The sequence below is a fragment of the Schistocerca cancellata genome, chromosome 1 (genome assembly GCF_023864275.1).
Source record: "Schistocerca cancellata isolate TAMUIC-IGC-003103 chromosome 1, iqSchCanc2.1, whole genome shotgun sequence".
Taxonomy (NCBI): domain Eukaryota; kingdom Metazoa; phylum Arthropoda; class Insecta; order Orthoptera; family Acrididae; genus Schistocerca; species Schistocerca cancellata.
The window spans coordinates 275,524,614-275,538,750 of NC_064626.1; positions in this window are offsets into that span (position 1 = coordinate 275,524,614).

The window sequence follows — 14,137 nt, forward strand, 5'->3', positions numbered from 1 at the left end:
ACTTTACAAAGAGACGTAATGTACGCAGGTACTTCTGATGCGCGACACCACGTCGTACAGTTTACCCACGGCGTGGCAAGAGGGACGCTTTAAGAACCGAACTGCTGACAGCGTGGTAGAGAAAACTGGCTCGCCATTGGTGTTACCTGGGCAACGGTGTGTGTCCCCGCCGTTGAGCCAAACGTCAAAATTCGCAACTAATTTTAAACGCACTCTAGTAGAACACCCATTGCTGGAATGGAGCAATGCAGAGCAAGCCCCCATCAAATCGCTGGGTTACAACGGAAGCAGCGGCAGAGCATACAGGTTAAATACTGGAAAACTTTAAGATACTCCAATCCCACACTAATACAATAAATATGGTAAACATAAAATTGACGGGGAAATTCTGGCTGACTAAACTTCCAGCAATTTCAGCAAACCTTTCACTGTGATAACTGGTTGTAAGAAGGAATGTTAACAAGGATACAGTTCAGGAGACAGTGTCTGGTTTACTGACGCATCGAAAAGAGATTAAGGTGATGCGGTCGAGGTATACCTGATACAGCCTAGACTAGAGAGCGCCATCTCTCTAGGAAAGCTGTCAACGATCTTCCAGGCTGAAGAGAATCTGTGTAGGTTCTACAAGGATCGACACATCTACATTCACTCAGACAATCAAGTCGCTCTGAAGTCTCTATCAGCCCCTGCAATTATATCGAAGATCGCCTCAGAATACGATGTATTCCTAGTGAGGCTAGAGGAAAACAACAGCGGAAACCTCCTGTGGGTCCCTGGTCACTCAGGAAGGACGTAGCTGGACCAGGAGGCAACACACAGAATATTGGACTTTGATTCAAAAGTGTAGGACATGTGGTGTGGGGAATGAAACCGCGCCACACGTACTCTTCCCATGTGAAACATTGAGACCAAAAGACAAAAAATATATGGGTCATTAATTCGTGAAGGGTTTGTGTCTAACAAAGACCTAGTAAAGGGTCGCCTACTATTCTTCGTAAGTATTGTCTGGATTTACTAGGATAACGGAGGAAAAAACCTCCAACGAACTTAGTTTTAGTGGGGGCAACAGGGAACCAGGGCCATTGTTGTTTTGTCTTCTTGAGTAAAGAAACCTAAATTAGTCAATAGGCGAACGGGTACGAAAAAGCTACTGGAAAAATAGTTATGAATTTTATTATAAAGTCTCAAATTTATGGCAATGGCTCAGTTTTGCCAAGAATAGTCACTTCGGCTACCTCAAACAAAAGTGACTGCTGCTGTTGGATGCTTTCCAGGAGGCCAATATAGCGTTGCCGATTCTCTTCTCATCCTTCGGCCAGTATTCGAGTGTTATCCCTCCAATGATCACGATGTCAACAGAGTGGCAACCTTAAGTCCCGTTCCTCCTCTCTTACTTAGTCTGCACCTACCATATTGTTTATCCGAACTCTTCCTTCTTCCTCATTTTTCTTCTCTTCTTGTTGTTTCAATACAATTATAATAGGGAGAAAACTGATTTCCAAATGAACATGTAGATAGCAAATTACATCAAAAGCGAATTTCGTCCTATGCTAATGAAAGTAATTAACAATGTCTCCAGGAGTCAAGAACGAAAGAGGCAGGCATATCAGATTATCGGCAATCGCGCGCACGCTACGTGAAGAAAATATTATCCGAAGGTCACAAACTGAACAGATCTGATGTCACGCGGGCATTTCGAGAACAAGATTTACTTATGGACTGCGTTTTTACGGGCAATGTAACGCGGATAATCAAGAGATGGTGTTAAAATAGCGAGACAAAAGTTGGTTTTTGTCAGTGCGTCAGTGTTTAGCTTTTATCTCCTGAGAATTTCACTAAGCGGGCAGATAAGAAACTGGATGCCCATTCGAAAGTAGTGGGATTCAAATCTGCGTCCAGATTCAGGTTCCATGTGATTTGCGTTAACTGCGTACCGTGAATCCATCTATTCTTCATTATATCTGGGCTCCGTCCCCAATGACTTCGTCATCGACGGGACGTTAAACCGTAATTCCCCCATCCCCCCCCCCCCACCCCTCATATCTCTCTCTCTCTCTCTACTACGTCGATATTGCACACACCACGATGGTGGCCCAGGATCCTGAATTATGATCTTCCCATAATTGTGTAGTGTGGCTTTGCAACGTCATTTTACCTGGAACACCTCGGCGTAACGTGAGCAGGGTGTCTCTTGGAGCGCGCAGAATAGTAATTTTAGATTACAATCCCATGTCACATCTACAGTGGGAGCAAAAGCACCCGAGGACAACGAACAGAGATCATCTTGCTACCTTGCTTCATGGAGTACTGAGAGGTTATCGTAGCCACCTCTGAATGTTACAGCGTACAGGTGCCACTAACTTCGCTTCAAAAAATCTGCATTTTGCGGTCTTCCATTTCCAATCGAGAAAGTGTTCGCTCTTGCTTTGAGGGAAGTATTCGTCCAGTAACGGTAAGAACAAAGTAGGGTAAAGAAAAGGAACAAGCATGTTGGGTCGCAAGTGAAAGTCGGTTACTCCCGAAGCAAAGCAGTTTGCTACAAATTCGTTTCAACATTGGCCAGGAAACAATGGTCTCGAAAAACGCGTGGGACAGGGCGGGAAAAAGAAAAAGAAAGAGAGAAAGAGAGAAAGAGAGAGAGAGAGAGAGACGTGCGGAAGCTATTTCCTACCTAGTCAGTTGTCTTGTCTTTCGAAGGTGATCCTCAAATTTGAATGTATGCAAAAAGAAAGCAGTAAAAGTTAATCGTAGTGAACGTGTGAAGATAAGCACATTTATCACCACAGAGGCGTCCACCACGTCCAAAACAGCAGTTCTTCACGGGTACAGTCGTGCCGAATGTCTTTTCCATCAGTATATCAACGGATATAACTGTTTTACGAGGCATTTGTTTTGAACAACAGCTCAGTGACATTTTTGCTAGATTATCCGGAACAACTGGAGCCGAGGGTTATTTGGGGTAACCGACTTTTCGAATAAACGATCATTTAACGGAAAACATTGTTTATTAGCGTTCATAGGAATATGAAACGATGGAACACGGAATTCGGCACAAAACTGTACATATAAAAGGTGTCTAAAACTAAAGAAACAAACCGCTTTTTCCCAACCTGTGTTTAATTTTTTTTTTTTACACGCTATGGGACTTAACAGCTATGGTCACCAGTCCCCTAGAGCTTAGAACTACTTTAACCTAACGAACCTAAGGTCATCACACAACACCCAGTCATCACGAGGCAGAGAAAATCCCTGACACCACCGGGAATTGTGTTTAATTCACGATATAAACATACAAACTGTCAACATATGTCCGTACGATCGTGTTCTGCACGGAAGATGACGTTTCGGTCACCAGAAAACCATGCCAACGACGACGTCAGGTCACCTATCAAACGAAGTAATGTTTGTCGGCAGTCCCACATCCACAATCGCTGTGTGCACTCACAGACGGTGCAGTATGGCACACAGAAGACGCCTACCAGACTCCCTACGGTGGAGGGGCAAAGAAAGAATGGAAGCAGAACAGCCGCGCGGGATTAGCCGAGCGGTCAAGGCGATGCAGTCATGGAGTGTGCGGCTGGTCCCGGCGGAGGTTCGAGTCCTCCCTCGGGCACGGGGGTGTGTGTTTTTCCTTAGGATAATTTATGTTAAGTAGTGTGTAAGCTTAGTGACTGATGACCTTAGCAGATTTCACACACATTTGAACATTTTTGAAGCAGAACAGTCGAAAACCCATATGGTCCGATGGCTTAACGTGAATCGTTCTATTGTTTCTCGGGTGTGGCGACAGTTTATAGAGACCGAAACTATGAAACTGTATCCCGAAACCAGGGCACGGCCGACCACGTGTGCCATCAGGAAAAGGGGATCGTTATTTGGTGTTCTTTTTAACACCTGATACTCAAACTCGACATTTCCGAACTGAACTTGTTTCACTAGGACCTATCTTCAACTGGTGTACTACTTTAAAATTAGCGGAAATGCTATGAACAAAGAATTAACATTTAGTCGCTTGTGAGAATGGCACAACAATAACAATGATGGTTGACAGGAAGGGTGGGGTGGTGCGGTACGGGGCGGGGTAAAAAGCCGATTGGCCGGTCCAGCGTCAGAGCAAATTTTCTGCAATTAGACATGAGGTTTGGTTTGTGAAACACTCAACTGCGAGGTCATCAGAGCCCGTACAAAGTCACAATGTTTACACAGTCCAATTTTTTTCACAGTCCAATCTAGCCACCATCACGAATGATGATTATGCTGATGAAATGATGAGGACGACACAAACACCCAGTCCCCGGGCAGAGAAAATCCCCACCCGGCCGGGAATCGAACCCGGAACCCGTGATCAAGAGGCAGCAACGCTAGCCACTAGACCACGAGTTGCGGACTGCAATTATTCATGCTGTTCTATGAGAAACGGTCAATATTGAGCGATAGGGCAGGAACGACCATTCGAAGCAAAAAGTTTAACAAACATGGCTGCAAAACGCATTCGGTTTAACAGTGTTTTCAACCTTTTTTCCTTTGGGGCAGACCAAAGTATGTTTTAAACGTTCGCGACACCATTACATTTTTTTCCCTAAATGCAAAACAGCACACGAATTACATACTTTTGTCATCATGGAACGACTATGAGATACAAATTTATTACTCCACGAAATGATGTGGCGATTATTTTTTAATGTTCTAGATATTCGACATGCGGAGGACAGTAAGACATTAAAAATCTCGCACTATACTTGCCATGGATTCGCGACGCTCCTATTTGACGTGACACAGTGGCTGAGAAACACTGCCTTGATAGCTAGCTATGAGCATCTCCTATTCTGTGAAACGAAACTCTTCTGCTGCAAGATCTTTGCTCTTCATATTCTGAGAGGTACACAGGAAAAAAAGTTCAGTGAACAAGGGCTCTAAAGCGCCTACCTTAACGGCTATGAGCACTTGTTCCTCTTCGCTACTGCGAAACACGTCTTTTACAGACCAAGTGATGATAGCTCTTAATGTATCATTTAAGAGTCCATGTCTTTTGGCCTTCTTTTTCTTCGAATGATCGTCCCTGTTGTATTCCCAAATACTGACCATTCCTCCACCGACACCCCGTATATAGTATTTATGTGGCCTCCAGATGTCCAAATATTTATCCCACCAGCGCAACTTCCACGTGACAAGCACTAAAATCTGAATTTGCTGATTGCAGTTTCTTCCGTTAACTGTTTCGATCGATCGGGGTTCGGATGCTTTACGGTACACCAATGTTAGTATAAAATTATTTCATTGATACATATCTCCGAACAAAACTCCAATTTCTATGAACATCAATACGATACAACGTTTTTTTTTTTTTAATTCCCACCTACTTCATTATGACCTGTTTGTACACTTGCTGCAAAGGCAGATTTGGCGCCGCTTTAGGGAGTGAGTTGCTTCTCCCGAATTTCGGTACACCTTAATCCATCAAGAAAATGCCACATAGCTAGAAGCGCAAGGTCTCGTTAGTCAGAGCAACGAGCATTTTTCTCCACTGGCACCAGACTTCGAGCGTCGCGATTTAAATCGGGGATCAGCGGGTCTCCTGTGACCACGTTTTTATTTGTCTTAATTATTCGGAATGAAACAGTCGAGGTATAATTAAATTTTACGTCCAATGAACAAGAGTTAAATCGAATGAGAATGTTTGCCACCGGTTTCGCTGGGTGCCTTCCTACAGAGGCATGAAAACATTTCTGACGAAGTACGTATAATGAGTGCTATACAGCGTACTCTGATTTTAAAGAGTGTTAACGTAAGTGTGTTTAACAAACATCAATGCGCTAAATAACATGAAGCCTTTTCAGCGCAGCCATGAGTCTGCTGAATTACTCTCTCCCTCCCGCTCTCTCTACCTTCCGCCCCCCCCCCCTCCCCCATGCGCTAAGGATGTAGTAATTACAAAGAAAAATTCATTTCCGACAAGGAAACTAAATCTTTACGACAATTTCAAACAGTAACCCACGTGTGGCTGGCTAATAGCCCACCAGCTCCTCGATAGGATTTTTTTCGAATGACTCCCGTAGAAATTTCAAATCAGCACTATACGCGCTTTACACTAAGGTGACAAAAGCCATGGGATAGCGTTATGCGCATATACAGATGGCGGCAGTATCCGTACACAATGTGCGAAAGGGCACCGCATTGGCAGAGCTGCCATTTGTAATCAGGTGATTCATGTGGAAAGGTTTCCGACGCGACTTTAGCCGCACGACGGGAATTAGCAGACATTGCAACGCGGAATGGTACTTGGAGCTACATGCATGGGACATTCAGTTTCGGAAATCATTAAAGATCTCAGTATTCCGAGATCCACAGTGTCAAGAGTGAGCCGTCCGACGGCGTTCCCTTAACGACCAAGAGCAGCGACGTTTGGACAGAGTAGTGAGTGCTAACAGACAAGCAACGCTATGTGAAACAGCAGAAATCAATGTGGGACGTAAGACGAACGTGTCCATAACGACAGGGCCGCGAAATTTGGAGTTAAACGGCTATAACAGCAAACGACCGACGCGAGTGCCTTTGCTTACAAGCATAACATCGCCAGCAGTGCCTCGCCTGGGCTCGTGACCCTGTCGATGGACCCTAGATGACTGGAAAACCGTGGTCTCGTCAGATGAATCCCAATTTCAGTTGGTAAGAGTTAATGACATGGCTCGAGGGTGGTGCACACACCACGAAACCTGTCAACAAGGCACTAAGCAAGCTGGCGGTGGCTGCATACTGGAGTGGGCTATGTTTACACGCAATGGACTGAGTCCTCTGGTCCAACTGAACCGATCATTGACTGGAAATGGTTATGTTCAGCTACCTGGAGACTATTTGCCGTCATTCATGGACCTTATGTTCCCAAACAACGATGTCATGTCACCGTGCCACAACTGTTCGCGATTTGTTTGAAGAACATTGTAGACAGTTCGAGTGTATGATTTGGCGACCCGGATCGCCCGAAACGAATCCCATCAAACATTTATGGGACACAATCGAAAGGCTGGTTCGTGCTCAAAATCCTGCACTGGAAACACTTTCGCAATAACGGACGGCTGTAAAGGCTCAGTATTTCTGCAGGTCGCTTCCACGACTTGATCAGTCCATGAAACGTCGAGCTGCTGCACTACGCCGGGCAATAGGTCTGCCATGGTATTGTGAGGTATCCCATGACCTGTCAGCCCAGTGTATAAAATGTTTGTAAATAATCTTTCAAAAAAATTTTTCCACCACACTTACGACGTTCACGTTTTTTTGATCAGAAACCCCTTCGGCAATACTCTTGGGCACAAGAATTACGAAGTGTAATCAGGATAAAAGATAATGCACAGTCATATTACACCTCCCTAGTCTGTGACGTAAACTAATCTGTTTGGTTCCAAAATTTACAGTTACGTTCTTATTTTTTCGTCTTGGCGGAGGTGAGCCAGTCCCAAATCGAATCCGCCTCGTGGATTAACGATGGGGGCTGGTAAGGTAGCCAGCCTGGATGTGGTTTTCAGGCGGTTTCCCACATTCACGTACGTAAATACCGAGCTGGTATCCAGGTGCCGCTACAGATACACACTAAGCAAACAATTAGAACACGTTTTCAAACTTGAATTTATTCTAAACGCAGACATATGGGGTACACCTGGGGGAAGTGGTGGCTTCAGGAAGGAGATCCGGCCAGCAACTACCACTAGCATTCCTTCAGTCTCTGAACAATGTCGACTCGTGGAAGAGTGGGAAAAGGTAAAAGAATAAGGTGAAGAAGAAGAGATTTAATGATACCATTCCACTTTTACTCTACCCAAAGTCGCGTCGCAGAATGGTTGGTTTAAAAGAGGGGGAAGGGACCAAACTACTAGATCATCGGTACCTTGTTCCTAATAAAACAATGCCACAAGCGTCAGAATAAGAGAGACGAGACATATAACACAAAACGGAAAGAAAGGAAAAACCACAAGAACGAAGGAAAGGCAACGAACACTAAAAGAAACAAAAGAGGGCAGGAAAACAACAGAGACGCTAGAAACAGAGAGTAAAACATGAAAGGAGATTACAGTGGCTGGGCGACCACGAGAATAAAAAGGAAAAGCCAGCCACTCTGCAACACATTAAAACTTCCACCTTAAAAGCACTAGGGTGGAGCACACAGAGGGACTAAGGACATTTCATAAAACCAGCACAGAAGAATAAAACTCACTCTCACGGATAAAACGTAAAACTAAAGCTGCTGCTGAGGCACTCTCACCCAACACTGAAGGTAGGGAGCTGGAAAAGTTAAAAAGTCCGCCGAAGAGCGGCTAAAAGTGGGCAATCCAGCAAGAAGTGGACGACTCTCATTTGGGAGCCACTGCGACACAGAGGTGGGTCCTCGCAATGGAGTAGGTAACCATGCGTTAGCCATGTATGGCTAATGCGGAGCCGGCGGAGGACAACTGACTCCTTGCGAGAGGACCGCATTGAAGACTTCCACACATTCGTCGTCTCCTTAATGACACGCAGCTTTTTCTGCTTACTGTTATGCAATCCCGTCTCCCAAAGCGACGTAAAACAGAACGCAGGTCAGCTTCGGAGATGCCTATCTCCAGAAGCCACGTATGGTCAATGTGGAGCTGACAAAGGACAACTGATTCCCTGCGAAAAGCCTGCAGGGAAGACTTCCACACATTCGCAGTCTCCTTAATGACACACAGTTTATTGTGGATACCGTTTTTTCACCCCATCTTCCAAATCCAAAAATCCTTGCGGCGTAAGACAGAATGCACCAACGACGGGACCGTTCCAGGGCATAGACGGACCCCTGGATCGACGCTACCAGAGGATGGCAAGAGTACCACTGGTCGATAGCTTGTAGGCTGCTCAATGAGTCAGTACACAGGAGAAATGACGCGCCAGGGCATGATCAGATGTGCTCAAGAGCACGAGATACGGCCGCCAGCTCTGCAGTGAAAACACTGCAGCCACCTGGCAAGGAGTGCTGTTCAATATCCACACGTACATCCAGAGCGCCAAAAACCGACCGACAACCAGACCACACATGTACGCACGGCCACCTACACAACCACAACACCGACACGACAACCAATACCTTATGTCCTCCATGAACAAACGCAAAGCCTACGTGACCATCAGCCATCAAGCCGTCGGTGTAAACCACGTCAGAGCCTCGGAACACGTCAAGAATCGAGAGGAAGTGACAGCGGAGAGCGGCGGGGTTAACTGAGTCCTTAGAGCCATGCAAAAGGTCCAGACGAAGCTGCGGCCGAGGCGTACACCATGGAGGCGTACATGAACGGACCGCAAGTAGAGGTGGTAAAGGGAAGACTCCAGTTTGGTGAGAAGGGACTGCACGCGAACCGCAATCGTTAGCCCCGATCTGTACTACGAATGTGTACAGCGTAATTGGCGTTCAGTTATGCACGTCTGATCTGCAATGGAAGGACCCCAGCCTCCATCAGTACGCTGGTCACCGGACTCGTCCTAAAAGCTCCTGTCGCTAGTCGAACCCCACAGTGGTGCACAGGGTCGAGAAAATGGAACGCTGAGGGCGCTGCCGAACCATAAACCACACTCCCATAGTCAATTCGGGACTGGACAAAGGTTCTGTAGAGCTGCAGCAGCGTAGAGAAATCTGCATCCCAACTAGTGTTGCTGAGGCAACGGAGGGCATTGAGGTGCTGCCAGCACTTCTGATTAAGCTGACGAAGATGAGGAAGCCACGTCAATCGAGCGTCGAAAACCAGTTCTAAGAATCGATATGTCTCCACTACAGTGAGTGGATCGTGATGAAGGTAAAGTTCTCGGTCCAGATGAACGGTACGACGCCGACAGAAGTGCATGATATACGACTTTGCGGCTGAAAACTGGAAGCCGTGGGCTACAGCCCATAACTGCACCTTGTGGATGGCTCCCTGTAGGCGCCTCTCAGCAACAGCAGTACTGGAGCAGCAGTACGAAATGTATACAGAGAAGGTGAGACGGAGGGCCAGACAGCTGCTGCTAGACCGTTAATGGCCATTAAAAATATAGAGACACTCAATACAAGCCCTGCGGGACTCTGTTCTCCTGGATATGGATGGAATTATGGGAGGCACCACCTTGGACCTTGGACATGGAAAGTACGGAGCGACAGGAAGTTTTGGATAAAAATCGGGACCGGGCCCCAGAGACCCCACTCCCAATGTGGCAAGGATATGATGTCGTCAAGTCGTGTCATAAGTAAAAAAAGATGGCAACCAGGTATTGCCGTCTGGAAAAGGCTGTTCGGATGGCAGAATCGAGCGACAACATTATCAGTGGTAGAGCGACCCTGGCGGAAGCCGCCTTGATATGGAGCCAGTAGGCCACGTGACTCCAGGACCCAACCCAACCGCCGACATACCATTCGTTCCAGCAGCTTACAAGCAACGTTGGTGAGGCTGATGGGCCGATAGCTATCCACATCAAGCGGGTTTTTACCGGGTTTGTGCACCAGAATAGTGATGCTCTCCCGCCATTGCGATGGAAAGACGCCATCGCAGCAGATTCGGTTGAAGATGACGAGGATATGTCGCTTGTTGTCAGATGAGAGATGTTTAATCATCTGGCTGTGGATGCGATCAGGACCAGGAGCTGTGTCGGGGCAATGTCCAAGGGCACTGAGGAGCTCTCACTCTGTAAGTGGGGCGTCATAGGATCACTGTGGCGTGTAGTAAATGAGAGGACTTTCCCTTCCAGCCGCCGTTTGAGAGTGCGAAAGGCTGGAGGGTAATTCTCCGACGAAGAGACTCGAGACTGCTCGGCAATCGCGTTTGCGTCGGTAGATAATACGCCGTTTATGTAAGACTGGGAGCACGTGTTGGGGACTGGTACCCGAAAAGACGTATGCTCTTTGCCCAGACTTGGGAAGGTGACGTATGGCACCCAATGGTCGAGACGTATCTCTCCCAACACTCCTGCTTCCGTCGTTTCATAAGTAGGCGAATGCGGGCACGGAGCCGTTTAAAGGTTTAGAGGTACTCCAGAGAAGGGGACCGCTTATGCCGCTGTAGAGCTCGCCGACGCTCCTTAATTGCTTCAGCGACCACCAAGGGACTGCCTTACGTCTCGGGCACGCTGAAGAGCGAGGGATCGCGTTTTCTGTCGCAGAAACAATTGTGGTAGTCATCTGCTCAACCATCACATCGATGTTACCGTGTAGGGGAGATTCAATGGTGACATCAGAGGTGAAAGCTTCCCAGTCCGCCTTGTTTAAAGACCATCTGGGCAGGTGTCCGTGGGCCTGACGCCGGGGCAGTGACAGGAAGATGGAGAAATGGTCACTACCACACAGGTCGTCATGTGCTCTCCAGTGGATAGATGGGGGAAGTCCTGGGCTGCAAACTGATATCAGTGGCCGAGTAACTACCATTAGCCACACTGAAATGTGTGGCGGCCCTGGTATTTAAGAGGCAGAGGTCAAACTGAGACAGTAAACTTTCATCTCTGTCTCGACCAGTAAGCACGGTGCCACCGCACAAGGGTTTATGGACGTTAAAATCTTCTAAAATTAGGAAAGGTTCAGGGAGTTGCTCAATCATTGCAGCTAATACATTCAGGGGTACTGCACCATGTGGAGGAAGATATACACTGCAGACAGTTATTTCCTGCGTCGTCGCCATTCTGACAGCCACAGCTTCAAGAGGGGTTTGAAGGGGCACAGTGTCACTACAGACTGAACTTAGGACATAAACGCAGACTCCACCTGACACTCGCCACGGTTCCTGTAATATCCCTTATAGCTGCGGAGGGCAGGAGTCCGCATTGCCGGGAACCAGGTTTCCTGGAGGGCAATGCATATAGCAGGTATAAAGCTTAACAGTTGCCGTAGCTCAGCCAGGCGGTGGAAAAAACCGCCGCAATTCCACTGGAGAATGACGTCATCGTGAGACTGGGAAGACATTGAACATTCATTGAGGCAGTTTACGCCTCAGGGTCACCTGCTGCCCCCGACTTATTGCATGAGCAGTCTATATCCATTTTTCTGAGGGTCCGGCGAGATCTAAGTCCTCAGCGGACGCCAGAATCTCCACCCCAACCTCAGACGCAGAGCTTGGGTTCCATCGCAATTTGCTTTGTCTCAGGGGTCCTTTTGGATTTCTCTCGCTGCTCCTTGGGTTTCTCTGGCTGGGAGGACTTCACCGGCTCAGTCTCCGGAACTGAGGATGAGCATTACGCCGTCAGACCAGCTGCTTTTGAGCTCTTGAGACACTGGTGGATATCATATTTCTCACAATCAGAAACCTGCGAAGAGTGTGACCCAAGGGACCCCTTCCTAGCAAAGAAGCAGAAGAAGACTTGCGCTTCTACGGCTTAGAAGTGGGGACTGACGTCCCCGATGGTTGGGGGGGGGGGAGGGGGTGTGGCTTCTGAAGTAGGTGGTGCAGGAGCAACAGGGAAGGAAATGCCCCCCCCCCCCACCATCAAGGGGGCAGGTGTAGTATTCCGGCTCTGAGAGGTGACTGGGGTTAGCAGAGCTGATGGTGCCAGAACTGTTGCAGCGGCGGCGTAAGATGATGTCATACGTACAGGATGCAGGCGTTCAAATTTTCTCTTAGCCTCATTGTAGGTCAGTCTGTCCAGGGTCTTGTACTCAATGATTTTCCTTTCTTTCTAGAGAATCCTGCAGTCTGGTGAATGGTGCGCTTCGCAGTTAACACAGATGGGAGGTGGGGCACATGGAGTATTTGGATGGGATGGGCGTCCACAATCTCGTCCTGTGACACTGTAAGTACAGCGGGAAGACATATGGCCGAACTTCCAGCAATTAAATGTGGATCTGGGATTCCATGGGGCTTGTGAAAGTAATGGAATGAACCGTGACGGTTTTGGATTACGTTAACGTTATTGCGGATCACTTTCATTCATTCTCCCTTGATGTATTCCTCGACGGCGATGGCATCTTCCAGCTGTCGGTGTTAAAAGGCCATAATAGTGTTGCGGTGATTTCAGGAGCACAATAGTGAACTCGTGCTAATGTCTTGAGAGCATCAAATTCCTCTGCATTGAACGCAATGGGACATTATCGGGAGCTAGCTCCGCGCCCACAAACCGCTGGCTCGTATTTCACGGGGAATTACGTAAACCGTACGTAGACATCTGGTGTCACATATCGCCGGGAACCTGCCACAAACTTATAGAATCCATGCCACGCAGAATCGCTGCTGTACTGCGTTCGAAAGACGGACTAACACGCTATTAAGCTAATGGTCATAATGTTTTGGCTGTTTAATGTATTATCACATGTGACAGGTTACAAAAATATAATTTCTACTGGTAAATTCCCTACAGACTTAATGGATGAGACGGTTCTCAGACCAGGGGAAGGGAAGGGCACAAACTTCTAACAGCAGTGCGCCACGTAAAGGACTGCAGCGTTCCAATTAAACCTCTGGTTGCTAGCAGCTCTACTTAGTTCCCTACATTCGCATGAAACTAGTGGAACATGCAACATGCTATGGAGTAGGCAGTCTAGAAGCGCGATAATGCAGCACAAGACTTGTGGATTCGCACACACGACGCACTGCTTAGCGTGATGTAACAGAGAAATAGCGTCATTCCTGGCGGCAAAACACCGCTGCTCAGCAGTTCCCGCCTTTCTGCCTTTGCTCAGCCGACGTCTCCTCGGTACACTTTAACATCGTCGCCGGAGGCTCATACATCAACTAACTGCCGCTCGTCCGGACTGATAACGTGCATGCGTTGACCAGCACCTGGCTAATTTCCGCCCGCATTTTCTGCCTCATGCGTTTCCGCCTCCATCCTACACGAGTCCAACACTTATCACACCATCCCCGCAGTTTTGTCTGCAGACGGGGAAGAAATCTAAGGAATCCTCTCGCCATTCCCTACGGCTAGATTTAAAATAGTCGACATTTGAGAGAATACCGGCTGGGCCGTTCGCGCTACCCACACACCAATGAGAGACTGACACCATCGGCTTTCTCGAGACTGCCGTTTCCATTGCGCAAATAGTTGTGCCTCCTCTTCTCACGTAAGCCAACATTACTGCGGAAACATCACCTCTTTCAAAGGACAAACGTTGCTTCAGCACTTATCAAGAACAGATTTTTGACACGCTTCGAGACGCTACAGGGATCTATCTATACCTTGT